We start from the raw sequence: 12,719 nt of genomic DNA, 5'->3' as shown, positions 1-12,719 counted from the left end.
CTTTTGTCCCAAATATTAAGATAAATTAGTTTCAATATACAGGGGGTGACTTATGCTATTCTTTGGAGTAAATCAAACTTTTCAAGTTTATTCTTCAATGAGAATTGACCATAGGTAGTGCATATGACTCAGCCTCTATTATTATAATCATTATAATCTAACTGTAATAATAATAATAATAGTTGGCATTGTTAATCTATTACTTATGTGAGTTACTCATTTTTCAGCTCAAAAAACTTTACAGTATAATGTATTTTACATCCTGACTAATTAAGTATTTTATTTCAGTTCATTTTAATATTGTGGAACTTTGTTCTTTCACTCTCTTTTTAAAATGGAGAGAGTTTGAAGTTAGAAAGACTAGATATTTAACCACCTCTATATAATTCCAAGTAAAAAGTCTCATTGCTACTAGAGGAGTTGATGAAAGTTGTTCTCTAGATCCAAATAAGCTCTTTGACAGGTTATAAAATTAATTTTAATAGTCAGATGAGGAGAAGTATTTATTTCATGGTAGGTCCTAAGACAAACATCTAAAAGTACCTCAAACTGATAAGCGTTTTGCAGGAAAATATAATTTTAAAAACATAATTTCACCTAAGGCTTATATTTCTTCAAGAAGAGCATAGAAATACATGAAATAAAAATAATGTTCTTGAAGTTCTTTTTTATATCAACGTATTTAGGTACTATGGTCCATTTTACCTTATAAGCCTAACAAAAAGATACCCATCTAAGTGAAAGAAAATCAATTGCATATGTCTGATTTAGAATTATGTTCATTTACTTAATAGTTTATGGTCTTGAAATCTCGTTTATAGCATTACCAAAAGGATAAATATTTTTAAATGACTGAAAATTTCCAATCACCTGAACAATAGTTTTGAGTTCCCAAAATCATTAAGAGCTTATGAGTTGAACCAGAATTTCTTACTTTTCTTCGCATTTCTACTTTGCCCACAAAAAAACTGACATTTACAAATATAGAAGGAATTCAGATAGTTCTATAAAATAATTGTGATTGCTTTTAGGAACTAACAATTAAATGATGTGAGGAAATTGACACTTTTATGAGTGACTATAAGCATTAGCATTTTTCTTTTCTGTTTACGAAAGAAAGAAAAATGAAGAGTCTTCTAAGGTGACACTGAGAATATGTAGCAGAAAAGGGGAGGGTGTCTTTTCCTCACTCTAGCTCTTTTGAATCCTTCCAGTAGGGCTACCTCTCTCTGGTGTGCTGTGTAATCTTGCAAAGAGAAAACTGCCTGCCTATTCAAAATATACAGACTTTTTTGTAGTTAGACAAACTGAATCCCAGACAAAATAACGCATAATTAAGAAGATTTTAAAAATAAACGTTTAATTCTGAAAAAGACGGACTTTTAAAAATCTTTAAAAAGTCCTTTTCTGAATGCATAAGCTTTTAAAGATATTTATCATTTTCCATATCTTGAATTTTTTTGTACTTGAGACCTGTACTTGAGATCTTACATCACCATAAGACACACTGGAATGAACACAGGGCTTTGAAAGATGAAAACAAAAGCAAGATCCTTGGACATAGATAGATACAAACATAATGCATGATTCTTTTTTAAAACCTTAATTATTTCTTGGTGTGAAACAGGTAAAGGTAGTGGGTGAAAGCAAGTATTTTAATTCAGATAGACCATATTTCAAATCTCAGCTCCTCTAGTTTACCTAAACTTATAAACTTGGGAAAGTGATTTAACTTTTCTATGTCTCTGTTTCTGTGCCATAAAGCATACCTAACAGTGGTAAAGATTGAAAGACTATCTATACAAATGGACAATGACCAGACCCCCTGTGATAATAGGTCTCTGACCAACAACCTCGGTAGCAACCAGCCCAGGATGATCAGGACTTGCCAGTTTTCCTATTTTTTGCCCCTGTTTCCAACTCAGGATCAACCACAGAAGGCCAAATACACTCCTAAAAACAATCACTTCCTGCTCCCCCCAGGCCAATGACCTCCAGAGCATATCAGAAACCCCCCCTTTTTTTAAAAAAATGTAAAATAGCTTTTTCATTCCTCTGCTTACCTTTGAGTTTCTGCCAAATGCAGTTAACATGGCTTCCTAATAACAAACTCTGAATATATAGCCTCTGTTTTCATTTGTGTGGTCTTCATTTAGTTCCACAAGAGTCCCTGAAAAATGAATGTAAAGAGCCCACTTTCACATTTAATATAGGAGTGCTCAGTAAAATGGACATAAACACCTGTTGCATGATGGAGTCTACATCCTCCTTAATTCTGCTAAAGATGATGTTTCAAACATGTTTAACATTTTATATTGTGTTGGAACAGTTTAACTCACTAATATTCTTGCCCTCTGACGGCATGCATTCATGCTGACTATCTGGAGCTAGTAAAACAATTATTTCGATTTAAAAAATAGATTATTTTGCAGAGGAGTAAATCCTTCTGGCCTAAGAATCAAGCACATGATGGCAAACAACCTCTTTAAGATACCGATGAGTAGGATGGGAAGTTGAGCTAAAAGAGGCACATCAGAATTAACTAGTAAGTATTTGAAGAATACAGGTCACTTGTCCCAATTATAATCTAATGAATCTGAATACATAGCAGGTGGGATCCAGGAATGGGATTATGAAAAATCTCTCTAGATAATCCCAGTGAGAATGAACTATACACAACATTGGCAGACACCTAAATTAGATGATTTTCCCACTTTTAAAAATTAAAACAAAAAAAATCCTTGTATTACTATATTAAAAATAGAAAGTAATACAAATTTCAGCTACATCACTAAGAGAATTCTATATATTAAGATTAACATGAAAATATAGTTTCTCCTTTCCTGCATCCTCTGGACTGGAGAGGTGATCTGGTTTCCAGCCATCAGGGAAGACAAGATTTTTTTTTTAAGTTTATATATTATTTATTTTGAGAGAGTGAGAGAGAGACAGAGAGAGAGAGAGAGAGAGAGAGAGAGAGAGCGCCCATGTGTGGGAGGAGCAGAGAGAGAGGGAGGCAGAAAGAATCCTAATCAGGCTCCACACTACAGAGCAGAGCCCAATGCAGGGCTTGAACCCATGAGCAGTGAGAGCATGACTTCAGCCAAAATCAAGAATTGGAAGTTTAGCTGACTGAGCCTCCCAGGTACCCCAAGACAAGACTTTTGAGTTCAGGCTGCAACTATGTTTTCATTCACATACCTATACAATAAAAATCATGGGAAACCTAGTAAGAGCCAGGTGCTATTCTCTTCTGTTCCTTCACACCCTAGAGTCATTGCCCTATCAATTCTGCCTCTCGCTCCTAGAATCCCCTAAATTCTTCATTCCCTGGCACTATGCCTAGGGAAGAGGCAATTACTGCAAAAAACTCTTGTGGTTAAAAAACTGTACTTCCTATGACAATAAATATATGGGCGAGGAGGACACCTACGCACCGGCAGGAGCTCTCCTCTCTGGGGACATCTTTGAGCTTCAATGTGTCCTGAGCCCTGTGGGTCACTGCATAGTAGACAAGAAATGGAGACAGTGGGCGCTCTCAGCCCTGACTCAGTGAGGTATCTGCCTTTCTTTAATGTATCTGCAAAAATGAATTCCAGATACTGTACTGTTAAGAAAATCTGTGAAGGAAATTTGGAATCTGTGTGCCAAAGACAGAAATGCTAAATGGAGGGAAAGCATTGCCAATGGCTTGGCATAGCTTCTGAGACAGAGGAAAAAAATGAGGATGTTGGGTAATGTAAGATAATAGATGCCCCACTGAAAATATAGTGAGTAACTTCTCATGCAACCATCTGTGCCCCAACTTGCTTAGCAGGAAACTGGCATTTATAAAAGGATTTACTCCACTTACTGAGGATTGTCCACAAGGTGCTTGCATTTATGCTGTCATATGTGTCTCTGGCTTCTATCTGTTATTCACTCAGCTAGCATTGTCAAAATCTCTTGGTTTGAAATAGGTTGCTTCAGTAAGATCAGAGAGAGGATCTATGCTTCCCCAACTCCCTTCATTCACGCAGTCAGAGGCTCTTGTTAATTGCATATGACCTCAGTTCGCAAGCCAGCTCCAAATGATGCAGAATGACAGCTCGCGCCACAGTGTTGAGAAAAATGGTGAGACCAGGTCTTGACTCAGCAGAAAAAAGAACTCCATGCAAGACTGATGTCTTCTGTTGGCCTGGAGTCAGCGTGATCGCATCTTAGAATCACCTGCTTGCATGTCTATCACCCCACACTATAAGCAGTAATTAGATTGTATTTCTGTTCCTTCAGAAGGTAAAGTTTATTGTGATGACTGAAATACCACTCCTCGTCACTGCCATGTTCATCTCTACCCAACATTCTGCCTCTGAATGGAAACCAAAGGCTATTCTAAACTTCATCAGCTCCATATTTTTCTAAAAAGCCTGTTACAAATTTCTATCAATAATTAATATACCCATCCAGCCATAAAAAAAGAATGAAATCTTTCCATTTGGAACAATGTGTATGGGTCTAAAGAGTATAATGCTAAGCAAAATAAGTCCGCTGGAGAAAGACAAATACCATATGATTTCACTCACGTGTGCAATTTAAGAGACAAAACAAAGAAGCAAAGGAAAAAAACAGACAACCAAGAAACAGACTCTTAACTATAGAGAACAAACACGGTTAACACAGGGGAGGTAGGTGGGAGAATGCGTAAAACAGGTGAAGGGGATTAAGAGCACGTTTATTTTGATGAGCACGGAGTGAGATATGGAGCTGCTGAATCACTGTGTTGCATACCTGAAGCTAATATAACTGTGTATTAGTTACACTGGAATTAAAATTTTTTAAGTACGTATGCTTGAAAAAAAAGAATTAATATACCTATATTTCTAATCTTTTGGCTTCTCTTAGAGTAACATGTTACAGAAAATAAAATAATTCTAGTACTTGATTTTTTTTTCAACGTTTTTTTGTTTTTTTTTTTTTTTTTTTTTTTTTTTTGGGACAGGGAGAGACAGAGCATGAATGGGGGAGGGGCAGAGAGAGAGGGAGACACAGAATCGGAAACAGGCTCCAGGCTCCGAGCCATCAGCCCAGAGCCTGACGCGGGGCTTGAACTCACGGACCGCAAGATCGTGACCTGGCTGAAGTCGGACGCTTAACCGACTGCGCCACCCAGGCGCCCCAGTACTTGATTTTTAAGAACCTCCTTCAAACCTCAGATAAATCACATAATTTTGTAACTTAATTAGCAGCTTAAATACTATACTGTATTAATATACAAGTAAAAACTAATTACTAAGTTAAGTAATATATGTGTATTTATTTTATGTGGGTATGTGCATACATTTATATATATGAATTAAAATGCTTTGTTAAACAGCCATTTATTTACAGTTTATTAAACAATGTTAGTAAACTTAGAATATGACTTTCCTTTATATAAACTGTTTCTTGGATTTTTCTTTTCCTCATACTTGCATACATTATGATTTTTTTTCAGTTTGCCACTATTAAGAAAAATAAAAAATACCCAAGTCAGACATTTTTTGCTTTTTAAGAACCCCAGGAGATGAAATTAAAATGAGTAACATAAGATGTGTGAATCTTTCTTCTTCTTCTTCTTCTTCTTCTTCTTCTTCTTCTTCTTCTTCTTCTTCTTCTCCTTCTTCTTTCTTTCTTTCTTTCTTTCTTTCTTTCTTTCTTTCTTTCTTTTTCTTTTTTAACGTGTGAATCTTTCAAAGTTTGTTAAAAGTAACTCTGTTCACCATAGAAGTGAGTACTTAAGTCTTGGCATCATTTAATGTGATTGAATTGGTTAGTTAATAGCAAAGAAAGTCACTGATCCCTGGCAAACTCCAGCCACCCCCAAACTGCTTCTTCTCTACAAACATTTACTCCATTAATCATTCATTGAGTGTCTGTTTTATATCCAGAGCACTTTGGCTGATTTAAGTAATTCTATACCATGGCATTGTTAGGTTAAGAAACTTCTAATCCATTCAAGGGAAAGGGTCATGTAACAGAAAAAGGAAGATATTATGAAAAAAAAAAAGTTGCCATCTAACCACTGATTTGTTCTATAAACCCTGGGATTTTCCTTTACTCTGTTGTCTCCTTTATCTGTCTTCATACCTTCATTTAATCACCAAGCCTTGTTGACTCAAACAGCTATATATTTCATAAACCCATCCACATCACCTTATGTAAGTTTCCATTGCTCTGTTCTTATATTCTTCACACTGAACTCTTTGAGGACACTTTTGTATGTCACTCACAGACATTGATAGTATACATAAGGCACAATAGGTTTTTCAGCAAATTATATACAAATATATATTTGAAGATGAGGCAAGGTAGAGGAAAGGCTTGAAAATAAAGCTAAGGAGGGTTGCCTGGGTGGCTCAGTCGGTTAAGCGTCCGACTTCAGCTCAGGTCATGATTTCACGTTCCGTGAGTTTGAGCCCCGCGACGGGCTCTGGGCTGATGGCTCAGAGCCTGGAGCTGCTTCCGGTTTTGTGTCTCCCTCTCTCTCTGCCGTTCCCCCGTTCATGCTCTGTCTCTCTCTGTCTCAAAATAAATAAACGTTAAAAAAAAAAATAAAAAAAAGAAAAGAAAGCTAAGGAAATGCAGGCAACATTTTTTTTGCACCTACTGGTTCCCAGGACCTGGGCGCATACTAAATAAACTTTCTCAGTATCTTTGAAGGGATAGTCAACTTTGTCAACAAAGGAACTGAATCACAAAATTGCAAAGTAACAAGGTAGGGATCCAAACTCGTGTCTCTACAAATTACTCACCCATTAAGTATTGTCTAAGTTATTTTACTTTTATCCTAAAGGAAATGGGGAGACGATAAAGATTTTTGAGTCAGGAAAAGCACGGTAATAGTTGTATGAAAATTTGATATGGCAACAGTGTGCATGATTTTGAACAGAGACACTGAATTCAGGGAACTACAAGTCTAAATCAGTGACTAAGAGGATTGGAAATAGTGTCCAGGTCAGAATAGAGCCAGTGGAGATTAAACAAAGGAATAACTTTTGCCGTAAATTATATTTCAGCTTATGATATATTTATGAGAAGTTGCTGGTTCTTTTTCCACTGCATAGGAAGAAAATATTTCTTAAAGAAAAGAATCACCTTCTAGAAAACACAGGTCGAGTACAAACTTGAGGGCATTTCAAAAAATTCATAGTGTCGTTTTTCTAGTTTAGGAAACGTGCTGCAATGCCAGGCCAATTTCTAATAGTGCCGTAGCTCTTCTTCTGCGTCTTGGAGCAATCCATCAAAGTGCCTGTAGGCAAAGGAACGTAAAGGTTTGGTGTTTGTAATTTCATCAACCGACGACAACCCTCTCAGCAAACTAGAAGGAAATGCAAGTTAGAAAAATGGAAAGGTAGGTTCCTGGAGAAGATGATCCATAGGTGTCTGGGAAGAACTACTGAGTAGGGCGCAGCCAGCAGGCAGTTGTTGCAAGCCTCAAAAAACACATCTCAAATAAAAGGTTTATCAAGAGTTGTTTACAAGTCAATTCATCATGAGTTCCAGTACCTTTTCGTAGGGAAAGTGCTCATTGCTAGGCTGTAGACGGTCTCAATAAGAATGGGAGTCAAAAAGCTATGAGTTAGATGATGTAATTATAAGATAGGAGCCAAAAATTCCAGGCAGAGGAGATACAGTCTTCAATACAATCAAAGCACTTATGAAAAGAATAGAAGAAACACCTTTCGTAATGCTGCGTGGCCAGAGAAGGGTGAATGCTATACTTTACCGCTTTGGGTATCTAAGACTCATTCAAATTAAATGATGAAATTTTGTCCCCATTTTACATTACTAGAAACTCTTCTGATACAAAAGCATAACTCTGTAAATATACTAAAAACCATTGACATGTAGATTTTAAATGCCCAAACTTTATGGGTTATAACATATTTCAATAAAGTTTTTAAAAAAGGGCAAACAACAACTGAATCAGACCAAAGATATATAAAAACACATGACAAAAAAGTCACAGAAAAACAACTGAAAGTTTGTGAGAAAACTTGGTGTTACAATAAGAGAAATTTTCATGTGAGAATTAGTTTCAGGAGAAATAAGAGAGATACATATTTATAGCCAAGAAGAGACAGATTATGTGTACTGAAAGATTCATGTCAGGATTACGCCTAATAACAGATAATTAGGAACAACCTAAATGTTCAAAACTGAAAAAATAAGTAAGGGTATTACTATACATATAACCAAATGCCTTCTCGGAGTTAGTCCCCAAGACTATCCTCGCTTCTGATACCAACTGTAAATTCAGGGTTTCCAGAACTAAGCTTGCATTTAGTAATTCACTAGACAGTCTCATAGAACTGATGGCGAAAGCTGTTTTTCTGGTAGTTATTGTTTGTTATAGGGCAAGGAAATGTATCAAAATAAGCCAAAGGAAAAGATACATAGAGCAGGGTCTGTAGAGGTTACAAACACAAGCTTTTGTTGTCTTTAGAATGTGTTAACCTCCTGGCATTGATCTGTGATGATATATAAGCAATAATGCCACAGGAAGCTCATCTGAACATCAGTGTCCAGAGTTTTGGGGGGACTTATTTGGTAAGCATCATTGATCAACTGATTGCCCAGACGGTGTTTCTTGGTCAGTACCCATTCTATGATTATGGGATGTGGCCAGCCCCACTCAAAGATCTAGTGTGAGTAGCCCCCACACTAAACTAAGACATTCATGTCATATCTGATATCAGTTACCTTCCAGAAGCTGAGGACAAAGGTCAGACTGATTTCTCTTTGCCGAAGCCAATTCTTTGCTACATGATGATGAATTAGGAATCCAGGGTAAGATGCAACTAATATGAAATAATTACAAATAATCTGTGAAAACCATAAAAGCAACAACACAAAATGGTGGCTGTGTGGATGTTGCCAATACTTTTGAGGAAAGGAAATAGTTTACTCTCCTCCATCATTACATGAAATCAAGGTCACTAAACTTTCATCTTCAGCTCAAATAAAAGCACAAAGAGAATGACTCTTCCAGACGGTCAATTCAAAAGACGGGATTTACAGGAGCAGAAGAAAGAAGTACAAAATTGAGATTCTCCTGTAGCAAATTGACCTTGACTCTTTTGTCTGTGAAAAGTTATTATTATTAGTGGTAGGCAGGATTTGTATCTATGAACCCCGTAGGATATTCTGCAAGTGAAAGACAATTTGGTACATCCCTTTTGGGACCTGCAATGGAAATGAAGTAGAAAAAATAAGTTTTTGCTCTCTTGCTGCCTAACTAAATGTCAAAATAAAAACCTGGAACTGTATTAATTCATTGTATGCATTTTCAAGAAGTTCACAAATAGTGGGCTGAGTGATATGGATTTTTTACATTCAGTAGAATTGTGTTAAAAGAGAAATAATAGCTATTCAAATGTGCAGTGATTACATTTTCGCAAAACATAATTTTCCACCAGAAAAACCAATAATCTAAATCATTTTTGCAGGGGATGAGGAAGACAGAGCAGAGTAAGTGTCAACATGAGCTTTGTTCTCCAATCACTCTCAAATTATGTTATTTAAATTTTCTAACATCATTCACAATTTTATTATCAAGGCTCTTTTTTCTTGTCCCATTCATCAAATTTAAGTTTATGTGAAAAATGTGATCTATCTCATAGTGTGATAGATCTATCTTAAGTAGAAAATGTACTCTATTTAAAAGGGAGATAATTTTGTGTGTGTCCTATTAAAACTTGTAAAATTTCACTCCAAATGCTAACACTTCAAATGTGGGGTTGTTTCTCAGCCCATATTTGATTTCACCCATCTATGTGAATCCAGCTACCATTACTGTTTTTTCTCTTCTCCTTGATCCACTAATTTTAATTATGTAGCATCAAAGAAAAAAGGTCTGCATATGTCTCTAAGATATTTTATTTAAAAATTTAGTTTTCGAGGACTAGTATAAATGTCTGTACTTAACTTTGCCAACAGTGGATTACTTCCAGATGCATCCTTCAATAGCATCATGTAAACATAAACTTTCTTCTCATAGTCATTACAGCTAGCATTTATTGGACATTTACTATGGCAAACATTGAGCAAATATAGTACATGAAATATCTTGTTAAACTGTCACCAAAAACAAATGAGCTAGATATTGTTATTATCTTCTTTTTATGAGGAACAGAGGCACAGAGGTTTATATTTGAAACCCAAGTCATCTGAATCCAGACTCTGTGTTCTTGACTACATTATAAGTCCATCCATTTAGCATAATGCTATATATAAAAAGGGCTCTTGCTAGAAGCACAGTGAAGTGAAATTGAAATTCAAGGTTAGTGAAGGACCCTTTTATTTTGGTAAGTCAGTTCTTCATAGGAAAACAAGAAAAAAAAAAAAAAAAACCACCTTAGTTTGTGATTTTAATCACAGACGTCCGTCATTTCTCCAAGGAAGACTAGGATTTGCCCAGATAATAGTTACTGAACATCTACCGGGTAAGAATTATACAGTATTGGGGAATATTTAATTCTCATGATTACCAGGGGGAAGAGGCCCAGGAATTTCAGAAATTTCCTAAGTTTGCATGCAAAAATTTGACTTTAATATATATGTGTACTTTTCTGAATAGGATGCTAAGAGCTGTCGTCAGAGTTTCCAAGAATTAATGGCATTGCCCATAGGATTCACAACCACTGTCCTGGGGGATGTGGGCCAAAGAAGACTGGGTTTGGACCTGGCCATTCGGCTCCAGGTGAGAAGAATCTTCTGCGCCAGCACATTAATATCCAGGGCCCACATGGGGTGGGGGTTTCAAACTCTGTAGTGTTTATAACATATGATTTTTGCCCAGAGCCCCTTTGGACAAATGAGGATTCCAGAGACTTGAGTCCAGCCAACTTTCTCTTTCCACTCAGAAGACTCATCTAGTAGTAAGTACAACTATAACCCCAGGAATGATCATTTGACAGGACAGCCACAGGCATCAGCACAGTTAGCACTGATGATACCATAGTTTTATTTTATATTTTTACCTATAGCAGAACCTGCTCAGTGTGTTGAAGAAAACTTAATAATAAAGTTCCCTGTCAGCCTAGAAAATCCTTTCCTCAACTGTGGCTGAGAAAGAAAACAATCAAATCAGACTGAGATGTACATCACAGGTAATCTGCTAATGACATTATAAAGACAGGACAATCCCATCCTTGCTATGCTACCACACAGACATGATCCATTATGCACGTGTTCTCAAGATTCATTTGTCTTCTTGGAATAAGATGTGACAGAACTTCTGGCTGCACATTCTTTCACAGTTCATCTCCAATTCACCTGGTTGATTGGGGTAGCCATCTGGGCTAGCTAACTGCTTTCAACTGAAGAGGTAATAAAATTTCTGTATCTCTTTGACAAGCAGGTGGTTACAGTTTGGAGAAGGCCTCGAGGCTAAGATTCTGTTGGCAAGAAGATAAGGGCTCCAGCTTCCCTTATGTTTACATTTCAAAGAGAGAGAGAGACCCTAGGCCTTTAAGGAGAACTTTCCTAGACTCTAAGACTAGTTTACTTATCCCTTAAAAACGTTTATGTACAAATCAAATGGACACGGAAAGAATTTACAAATACTAGGTTTCTCAAGGACATGTTCTAAGAAAGGGGGTGGAGAACACCTCTTTTCGACTTGTCGCATCAGGGAAAAATCTAAAAAGAATATTTTACCTTTATAATATTAACATAATTTCTTTCCAGAATTACAGTGTAAGGAAAAGGTGGGGCATTGGCTTCACATGTGACCTTTACTTACACCCTCCCCCAGAGAGTGCTCGTGGGTGCAAAAGTGGGGGAGGGGCTAAGGGAAGGCCTGGGGGAGGGGCTAAGGGAAGGCCTGGGAAGGCCTGTGCATGCTCCACGCCCAGCACAGAGATTGATCCAGTACTTGATCCCATGATCCTGAGGTTGTGACCTGAGCCAAAATCAAGAGTTAGATGCTTAACCAACTGAGCCGCTCAGGCGCCCCACATGGGATCATTAAAATAAGATTTTTTCCCCCCATCCTTTGAGATAACAGTTTTAAGAGCTAATGGATTCAGTATATGTTTCTGGTTATGTTCTACAGAAAGGAGATTTGGAGATGGAAATTCATGCTCAGGGCATTTAATGGGGAATTCTTAGACTCAACACCTGTGGAGAAATGATGGCAGCAAGTTCCAGCAAAGGGAGGGAGTGAGCATTAGTTAGCTCTGTGGCCTAGAAGGCCCTGCATATTTGCAAAGCATTGAGGCAAGGAGGGTGGGCTTTTCCAAGGGGACTTACATTAACTAGCTGTATGTTGACTGCCCCTGGGAAGGCAGTGTTACCCTGGCAGAGGTTGTTCTCTTCTGAAAAGGACAATTCCCAGAGGATTCAGCCACCAACCATTTGGAGAGATAAGTGTTTCTGTTCCAAAGAGAGGGGTGGGGGACCTGGGTGGCACATCACATCCATTACAGTGTCTGACTTTTCTTTAAATCTAAACCCTACTCTATTTCAACACCATTCTTATAAATAGTGTGAGTCAGTGTGTGGGTGAACAATTTTAGAGCAAAGAATTACCAGAGGATTTGTGAATCGTCTCTGTGTACTTAAGGAATAAACGCAGGAAAAAATAGGGTTAGGCTGTTTGAAAACCAGGCTACCTAGATTCAGCTGCCAAGTGTGCATCTTCCAAACTCTGCCTCCTTCCTTTCTCCCATCTCTCCTAAGGAGGCCAGGAGGCTCAG

At 37.3% G+C, this 12,719-nt stretch overlaps 1 long non-coding RNA gene across 2 annotated transcripts in view; it reads left to right on the top strand.

Moving 5' to 3' along the window:
- Positions 1 to 12,719, top strand: part of LOC121043647 (uncharacterized) — a 229,153-nt gene that overhangs the window by 102,090 nt on the left and 114,344 nt on the right. Inside the window, exons 3-4 of one of the 2 annotated variants that reach the window (XR_005796956.1) lie at positions 10,598 to 10,720; positions 10,820 to 10,903. The exons of the other annotated variant lie outside the window; for it this stretch is intronic. This is a non-coding gene — a long non-coding RNA (uncharacterized LOC121043647). Of the gene's footprint in view, positions 1 to 10,597; positions 10,721 to 10,819; positions 10,904 to 12,719 lie in introns of those variants that run through there. 2 annotated transcript variants of the gene reach the window in all.

The sequence above is a fragment of the Herpailurus yagouaroundi genome, unplaced genomic scaffold, assembly GCF_014898765.1.
Source record: "Herpailurus yagouaroundi ecotype Mexico unplaced genomic scaffold, PumYag 187, whole genome shotgun sequence".
Taxonomy (NCBI): Eukaryota; Metazoa; Chordata; class Mammalia; order Carnivora; family Felidae; genus Herpailurus; species Herpailurus yagouaroundi.
Note: the sequence above shows the minus strand (reverse complement) of the source record. Positions and strands in the feature narration are given on the sequence as shown.